Below are 9,530 nucleotides of genomic sequence, written 5' to 3' on the forward strand. Positions count from 1 at the left end.
CCTTCAGTTACAGAGCTCAGCACTCTGCCTGAGTGTCATCCTAGATGTGATCCGAGTTGTGTATGTTGCACCCAGCAACGTATTTTAAACCGCTCCATTGCAAAATACTTGCCCTGATCATCAGTTTCAAGCATGTCTGAGACGCTGAAGGTCAAATAAGAAGTGTGAAAGGTTTCTTCCTGTTTCCATTAATGTATAGCTGTGTGCTAGAAATTCCAGCACTACTCAGGCCTAGGAAGAGAAGCCTCAAGAGCCTGCTAAAATACAATAGCGCTATGGTTGGTCAATTTAAAGGTGCATCTAAGAGACAACAGAAGCCACCGTTCCTCTTGCAGTGCGGAGCTATGGATGCTCATGAGTACCACTGCGTGCGCACGACACCGACCAGTGATGAGGAACTTCTGGTGACAGAACTATAGCAGAAGTAGTCAACCATTTTTTCCTTTATTTTCAGCTCCAGCTCTTGAGGGGCTCTGTATCTCTATGTCAGATTGATCCTTAATGAGCCTCCAGAAACAGCTTACAACGACATATTCCTGCAGCCCCCAGGGTAAGCGTAGGGGTAGTGAGCTTTTTAAATTTGGATTATGTAAGGTCGTGTGCCTCACTGCATTATGGTATAGATGCATGTTATTCCTCACTGCACTATACTGCACCCTGTGAACTCCAAATGATCATTATTCACACAGATCCTGACAGATTCTCTTCTGTAGCTTTACCGGAGTGAGAACAAACATCACACGTACATCTAATGTGTGTTGGAATGAGGTCAACCCCCAGATGTCCTGGCAGGGTGCAGGAACCACACGAGGAGATACCACCTGCCCAAACGGGCCTCTTGCCCGCAGCACCGGACCCCCGGCCCGGGAGCAGGCTCCTGTCACAGGACCGAGCCGCGAACGCGGGAGCGGAGCTCGGGCGAGCGCCTGCAATGCAGAAGCCCTTCCCGGAGCCCAGCGATGAGTCGGGGGAGGCAGGGCGGGGGCCGAGCCGGCAGAGCTGCCCGCAGCCCCACCGCAGCCCCGAGGCTCGGGGCGGGAGGCGTTTCCGAACGCCCGGCTTCGCCCTTACCGGCCGCGGGCTCTGCCCTGCGCTGCCCGCAGCTCCGCGCACCAGCAACTCCTGCGGCCGGGCCGGCGCGGGCAAGGGCAGCGCTGCGGGCCGGGCCCCGGGGACACCTGCCGCTGGAAGACACCGGCCCAGCCCCGCGCCGCGCTGCCCGGGGCACCGGCGGAGGAAGCGGCTCTTACCTGCTGCCGCCGCTCCTCCCGCGCCCTCACTAACCGAGCTCCATCTTCCCCGGCCGCGGAGGGGGAAGGGGGGGTCACCCCGGCGTTGCCGTCCCCCAGCTGCCGCTTTCCGTCACCGCCGCCCCCCCCCCGCAGCGGCCGCCTCCCGCCCGCCCTGCAGCCGGCACCGGCAGACGGAGCGCGAGACCCACCTCCCGCCGCCGCTGCCGCCTCCCCATGAAGTCACCGGCCGCAGGGCCCGCCCCGCCCCGGCTGCCCGCAGCGCCCCGCCCCGCGCCCCGCCCCGCGGCACCGCGCCCGCCGCCCCCCGGCCACCCCGCCGCGGGGGGAACCCATCCCGGCGCTGGGAATCACCGTGCCTGGGTCCGCCCTCTGCCAAGCCGACATGTCACCCCAAGCTCCTGCTGCTCATCTGCCTTCTGTTCCGTACTTCATGTTACTTGCTTAAGGGTCGACAGCAAAGTTGACTCCAGCCTACCGCAGTTTATCCAGTAATCCGGCCCCAGCTCACTCAGTACACAGGGGTGTATTTCCACCTCAGCTAAACCTACCCTTCCCCCCTCAAAGCAGCCTTCTACTTCCACCCTTCCAGAGTTGAAAAAGAAATGGATTTAGGAATATACAGCTTGAGAAGAGAGCATTCCCTTTTTGCACTTACTATGACAAAAGTAGAAACATGCAAGGCCAAGAACTAGGCAAGAACATAGTGGCACAGAAGGGAGGGAAAAAAAACCCCAAAACTCAAACCAAACAACTAAAAAACCCTAAAAGAAACCCCCAAACCAAAAAAACAAACTACCAACCAAACCCAAACCACAGGTACAGGAATACGTGTTGAAGAAAAGCCTCCTTATCCAGGAACACTGAGAACTCTCATCCGAAACCAGCCTACTACAGATGCCACACCATCAGTGACAGACGCACAACACTACATCTTTAGGGGAACACCAGATGTAAACAAAACGTGACAACATGCTTTGCACCAACACAGCACATCTGGAAGACATCTGGTGACATGTGGAGACTGTTTTGCAGATATGCATTCTCTTATCAAGTGAGATTTAATGGGAAGAAAAACAGTTACTTCTTCATTCTCTGCTAGAACCCCAACATCAATTCAGAATACTGTTAAACCCCCCAAAGAATCCCATCTGACCGATGAAGATATTTTCTTTTGCAAATAATGAGGACAACAGAAATGAAACATGGAAAAAATCGCTTTGTGAAGACATAAAGAGAGCCTCCAGGGACTAGTGCAGAGCTGTCAGGGCTGAAGACACTCCAAAAGCAGTCACAGAAGCGATACAGGCCCAGGATCAAACGATGGTGTGGCCAGAAGGCTCTATGTTGGCCAACTGGTGATAGAGCAGGGATTCATTCAGACAGCTGCTGCAAGAGAACTGGCCAGTACTCTCCTTCAGGCAAAGCCAGATGTCATCTTAGCAAGAGTCTGTAGGGCTTAACAAAGGAAAGGGTGCCCTGCATGGCCAGGGAGAGGCTCTCCTACTGAGGCTTGAAGTTTCCTCATTCATCTTTTCTTGCCACTAGCAAAACTGTCTTTTATGCCACAATTACGGGAAAACAAACATGTTTCTAACAGCCAAAGCCCCAGAGGAAGTGTGAAAATGCAGAGATGCTGGATCAAGGTGAAGCGTTCACATCCTTTGGGGTCACTATGTTCTGCCTCCACAGCAGTGGGAGAATGTCCAGTAACAGCAGTCTTCACAGATTCAAGAACCAAAAATCTTTAATTCAAACAGATAAAAGAATACTGCAATCTCTCACGTGAACATCTTCCCCGTCTTTAAATTAGAAAGCAGGTAGGCAGCAGCTCACAATGATCAGGAACCCAGAGATCACAAAGTCACTCAGAGATCTTAAATTTCCAGGCTTTTGGAGAAGTGAAGTATGCATATGACTGACAGTCCCTGCAAAATCTGTTGTGCCTTTTCTGTGATCATACATGGACACAGGCAGAAGGAAAGAAAGAAAACAAGTTCTTCACAACTCATGTTCCATACTGTTCATCAAGCCTGGCAGTTACGTGGCTGTCAGCATAACGTGGCCTAAGCTGATGGCTTTGAGCTCAAAAATATTCTGGTAAGATCAAACCCATTTCTTGACCTCCACCAAAGCAAAACATTGCCTTAGGTGCTCCCACCCTCTGAGGAGGGAAGCAGGTATCCTCTTGTTTTCATAGCTAGGTAAAGACAGAAGCAGAACATCTCTGCAAGTGTGATGCACCAGTATGAACATTTTTAGGTATCTGCTTTGAAAAAGATGGACTTTGGCCTTCAGCTGCCAGCCAGGTACGCAAGGGAATGCTGTATTGCTCTACCTGACCTTTAGATTACTTACCATGCTACCACAATCCCATGGGATGTGGCCAAACATCATTTTGTATACTCAGAATTGTCCTCAAAAACCTTGCCTTTTGGGATGGCGTGAAAGAGGGTGTTTGTTTAATTATCCTGAACCCCAATTAAATGAGAGTATAGAAAGGGTATAAGAGTCATTGCCCATAATCTGAAGAAGAACAGAACCCTAAATAAGCTTGTTGCATCAGCTTGATTCCTTAAGAAATTTACTGTAATTGGAAGGCAGATGGTGAAGGCTTTTGTTGCAATGGACAACTCTAATGAAAAGATCCACACTGGCAACATCCTAAGCAAGCATTCTGGGCATGTCATGTGAACTGGATGTGTGGAGACACCCACACATAGGGTTGAAAGGCACAAAGCAGTCTCACAGATCTAAGGGACATTTACTGACACTAGATTCTGCACTCTCATCTTGCACATACATTAAAAGCTATGTTGAAAGCTACTGCAAGTTAAATAAGAAATTATAACAAAAACCCTCCCAGGGTAAAGAGGCAGAGATGAAGCAATAAGCAGCTTTTTGTGGCTAAAACAGAAAAGGAGGAAAGCAAGAAGGAAGGCTGGCTCCTCCCTTCCCCTTACTGTTCTCTGTAGGGAGGAAAGACAAAACTGGAGGCCAAGGGCCCACCTCCCATGAAATATTTATACCTATCAAAGGGAGTTTGTAAAGTTATTAAATCCAAAGACAATAAAGACACTGGGTAATTCGTGCTCTTCAAGCCAAGAAACAGTATTCCTAATAATACAGCTTTTTATTTAAGATCAGCCAAAAGAAAGCATGTTGCAATAGTAATGGAATGGGGGAGAAAACCCAGATACAGCTCTACAAAATGTGTGCTACTGTAATATATATAAATCCGATTTGAGTCCACCTGATTTCTAATATATATAAACCTGACCTTACAAAAAGCACCAGACGTTCCAGGTATTTATTAAAATTGAACACTTGGCTAAACAGAGACAGACGTAAGAGCAAGAGCACTGTGATTTGGTTAGCTGAATATAAGCAGAAAATAAAATTCCGTGGGTACCGAACTTTTACTAGGAATTCCGCATATGCTTAAAGAGAGGAAAGACTCTGAGGGTCATTTTAGTTATAAATAGGGCTAAAATCACCAATATTCAGGTATAAAGAAAGTTCATTTTACCAGTTTCATTCCAGATTCTCTTGCCTTGCTTTATTCCCTTGTTCAAGGCATAGTTATTTTATCTTGGCTACATATCTTTGCCTCTCCAAATGCAATGTTTCATAGAGAGGGAGAGATGCTTCCTTCCCCTCGTAGGATGCCACTGAACAAGCCTCCAGGTTGCTTTTTCTCAGCAGGGCTTACCTATAGTGCAGCATTTTGCTTTCCCACAGTACTGCAACAGTAACAGCAACCACACATATGCACACTGTATCCCACAAGACCCCTGTAATTCCCAGTTTATAAATGCAGCGATTACACAGAGGTTAAATAATTTGAACAAGAGGAGACTCCTTACCAGGCTGGGTGAAGACGACATAGAATCTAAGTGCAGGCCTGCTGATGATTCTTGAGAAGTTTTTGGACAATGTCTTGAAAACACACATTTAAATGTAAACGTGTGAATATCATTAACTACCATGAGCATTTCATGACCTCTAGGACATTCTGCTGCTGGTACCAACAGGCAAAAGGCCTGTCACAATTGGTGCAATCTGTCTAGAGGGTTGTTTGGGGTTTTTTTAAGTCAGCAAATTAACAATATTAACAATTACTCCAGTCACTACCTTATAGCCATCAGAGACAGTCGCTGCAGAGATCCATCAAGTCTCCCTGCCCAGATCTTCAGTTTCATTGGAGGTTTCTCACCAGCCTCACAGCCCCAGTCAAGCCCTTCTTGCATTCTCTCCTACCACTTCTCCTGCTTCTGCCTTTCTACAGCGCAAAACTATAAAGAAAAAACAACACATAATGTAGCCATCGACAATGCATATTCTCTCTAATTTCAGTTCTACAACTCCCATGGTATTCTGAGCCTGCCACGAGTTACAGAGATATCCAGAAGGGATATTAGGTGAGTTCCAGATGGAAAGTGAAGGTAAGCTTGTAGTTATACTCCCCAAAAGATAAGAATATGAGGGTTTATCCTTCTGGACCTTTTTCAAGAGTTCTGGATAAACAACTTTGGCAGGTGAAACTCTGAATAATTTCTCTCTCCTAAACAGTAAATAAGCAGAAACTCCTCTTCTACGAGACCCCACAGAAGAGTGTCAGACTATAGCAAGGGTTTTTTGTTTGGTTGAGATTTTGCTTTGGTTTGGGGGAGCCACACACAGAGGCCAGTTGAAAAGGCAAGATAGACACACTGAGTTATGAATACTGCAGATTTAACTTGAACTAGAAATTTAAACTGTTTTTGAATAATAGTAGCCAACAGTACTTAAAATTAGGGTTCCTGTGAGTTGTTGCTTCCCCAACTTATGTTTCTAGAGATAAAATCATCAGCATTCTCGCTGCTGAATCCTACACTGTTTGAACGGCATACACTGTTTGAAGGCAGTGCCCTTCACTGTTTGAAGGGCAGGCCAGGACAGAACAAGGTTGGGGGAAGAATCAGGCTGGTTACCTCCTCCTCCTCCTGACCTGGGAGGCTGCGACCCAGAAGAGGTTAGCCACTTCCTAATTAATTTGATTTTTAAAGTTGTTCTTATTATTAAATGACACTCAAATTAGCAGCCTTTCTTGCCAGCCAATTGCTTTTATTGCTTGTTAACTCTGGAAATATCTACTCAACAAGAACACATTTTTCTATCAAGTCAGCTGGGAAGTTTATTTCTCCCGTCATTACATCAGATTATTATTTTACAGTTACAGACAGATTGTTATCAGCCTTCAGAGGCTTTAAAAATAATACAATATGGTTCCTGGCACTCGCAAGCAGGCTGAGAAATGCCACCCACACCATTAGCAACACATTTTTTACACAGCAAGCAAGAAGATTTGTTCTACAGACGTTTTAGAGTTAATTCTGCAGTAAAACCTGGCACACTAGTAAAACCTAGGATCACTAATGCACTAAGGCATGACACTTCGGTACGGAAACTCAGCAGAATAAACAGTTTTTTAAAAATGCCAAGGCAAACCTTTCTAAACCTTTCTAATCCTCAATGCCCAGAGAAAAAGCTTTCAGTACAAAACATAGAACTTATGGGAGAAGACAACTTCCTATGTGCAACAACAGTGAGCATCTGGAACAGTCAGCTCTGGAAAATGGGCAACCATCTAGTAGTGAGTAGTGAGGCAACCATTGTCTCAGCTGCCTTTAAGAGGGAATTACTCTTGCATTATCATTAGTACTGGAGACATGGAACTCGTTCATATACCAGATGAACCAACTGTACTGCAAGAGTACCTGTCTGCATTCCTGACTTCTGCTGAACTGCAAACGGCTAATGCATTTATCACATCTAAGCAAACAACAATACTGTCCCAGAAAACACAGAACCAATTAGCAGACCTGGGACTTTTCAGCTGGTTTGAAAAGAAATAAACTACTACTTTTAATAACTAAAAGCTTTTACGAAGTCATAAGAATTAAAAGTCAGAGATACATTCTGCTCAGTTTGCAGAAGCCTTTGCAATAGCAAACAAAGCACTCTTTCAAAGGTGTTGGTGATGGCAAATATTTTACTACTAAAAGGTAAATTTTCTTCTGGATTATCGCGTTCAGCCTGAGAATGACGCCTAAGAGCAGCAGCTGAAGAGACTCAGAAACATGTAAAGACATGGGAAGACTTCTGGGTGAGAAGACACTACAAGATACCTAGTCACAGTCAGAAAACAGTTGTGGGCTTCTATTGCTATCCTCACAGTCGAAATCAAAAGAACATGCCATTAAAATAAACCCCTGTGATTGAAGTTACAATACTTCCCCCTCCCTTTCAATGCATTAAGTGACACCAGACACATCAAATTCACTAGACATTGAGATCAAGAGGTTAAAACAAAGGCTGGACAGCCAGACAGCTCTGGAATTCTATAAACTGCCTAAGGACACCGGGTACTCAATATACATAGAAATAAAATTATTAAGATATATTTTAATCTAATGGCTCATAAGTTATTTTACTTATCCATGAAAGAAAACCACCATGAACTGTTAAAAGACTAGTTGTGGTTATTCCTGCCAAGAAAAAGTTTCATATTCCCATCTGGCCAGCACACCAAAGTTGAACATCTTATAAAAGGTGCTGCCTTCTCTGCGACACAATTTTGAGCAAAGACAGAAGTTTTCACTGCTAAGAATTCTTTAAAGTTCTCCATCAGTCTTTAGTCATAAAAGCTAGAAATTTTGATCAATCTTCAGTTGTTTAGTTAAGATCAACATACTCAGTTCACATATTCAATTACAGCAAATGGAACATGAATCTGAAAGTTTATTACAACCATCCTAATTTTTTTTTTTAAATTCTTAATAAGCTAAATGCAATCTTGCTAAAATTCCTACATCATTATTTGAACTAGCAACAAAGCAATTCTTGAACACGGCTGTAAGACTAACTTAATAGCCCAAAGACTGCTTCAGGCTTGAAGCAGAAATCATACATTGGTCACACCGAATTAGCAGTAGTCATAAGGATGCTGGAGACCATTATTCCCTGTGCGCACATGTAACTCCTACTAACATTAACAGGGTTACCAACCACACTGAGAGGAAAGCTTGCCTTATTATGTGAACATTGTTGCAAAAGATTAACTGATCGCTCATGCTAGATGGATAGAATGTTAGTTTTTAACACTGATTCACTGAAGAATATAAGAGCACATGCTGCTATTAAATGAATGCATGGCACAGACAACGAATGAAAGCCTGCCTTTGGAAAAAAGGGGCTACAAGACCAATACCATACCCTAGGAATCCTCTCCTTCAGAGACTGGAAAAACTACAGGTCTGGGAATGAGGCTACATGGACTTCATCCAGGTTTCTGCCATGGATGCATGCGTGATCAACCACACACACAGCTTAATCGCTTCAAGGAACATTGATGCCATCTAACACAGGAGCCATCTAATAAGGTGTCCACATCAGAAGCCTGCACTCCTCATACAGTCAACAGACTCTTCGGAGGGCTCACAAATCTAGCTCTACCACTCTCCACTGAATATTAACTAATTAAGCCCAGACTGCTACTGCAGATACTTAGGTATAAATGGTTACATTTACACTAACAGTAAAATACAGACTGGTTTTTTTCCAAGTTTGCAGGAGGAAAAAACACTGAAGAAGTATCAAGTGAAAAACCACAGAATACCTCTCATCTGAGTAATGGCACAACAGCACAATATATACAGATGTCAAGGTTACTCAGGGTCACCCTTCCTGCTGAATGAAACTGAAAATGAAGGAGCAGATCCCTGAAAAATGTATTATCTGAAGGGATATCTCACCACCAGATTTTGTAGCAAAGAGTTAAAGCAAGGTCATAAGACTGAGAAGTCTGAAGGACTGAATACCAGAAGACAGATACTCTACCTTCTTGGAGCATCTGCCATGTATCAACATCCATGGACACATTTAAGAGGCAGAATGTGACTATTTAGAAGCATTGCAGTCATATGGCAGGGCAGAAGAACCCAAAAAGTACAGTACATGTGTGTAGCACAAGCAGGCCAGCAGAGCATGGGGGAGGATGGTATTTCTGAAAGAGCCTTCCAAGGAACAGCACAGAAAACCTGTCCTATGCAGGCTTGTGACAGCTCTTGGGACTGAGAATTTCTAACTTGTGTGCATTCAGCAGCAATGAAATATCACAGACTCATGCCACACGAACAGCAGTGACTGCAACTATAAAAATGAGAGGTTAGGAAAAACAGCCACCCACCCTGGTCAAGCTCCTTTGTGAGCTTTAACTTTTTTCATGTCTTGTTTTCC

General features: G+C 44.8%; 1 protein-coding gene across 5 annotated transcripts in view; it reads right to left on the reverse strand.

Annotated features, from left to right (window-relative positions):
• The window catches only part of OTUD7A (OTU deubiquitinase 7A), a 117,717-nt gene extending 116,353 nt beyond the window's left edge, over positions 1-1,364 (reverse strand). For 4 of the 5 annotated variants that reach the window (XM_030498197.1, XM_030498198.1, XM_030498195.1 and 1 more), the window contains exon 1: positions 1,251-1,338. The gene's annotated coding sequence lies outside the window, so the exon portion shown is untranslated. Of the gene's footprint in view, positions 1-1,250 lie in introns of all 5 variants that reach the window. The other variant, XM_030498194.1, reaches the window with a different exon arrangement.
• Between the last annotated feature and the right edge of the window lie 8,166 nt (positions 1,365-9,530).

The sequence above is a fragment of the Strigops habroptila genome, chromosome 9 (genome assembly GCF_004027225.2).
Source record: "Strigops habroptila isolate Jane chromosome 9, bStrHab1.2.pri, whole genome shotgun sequence".
Classification (NCBI taxonomy): Eukaryota; Metazoa; Chordata; class Aves; order Psittaciformes; family Psittacidae; genus Strigops; species Strigops habroptila.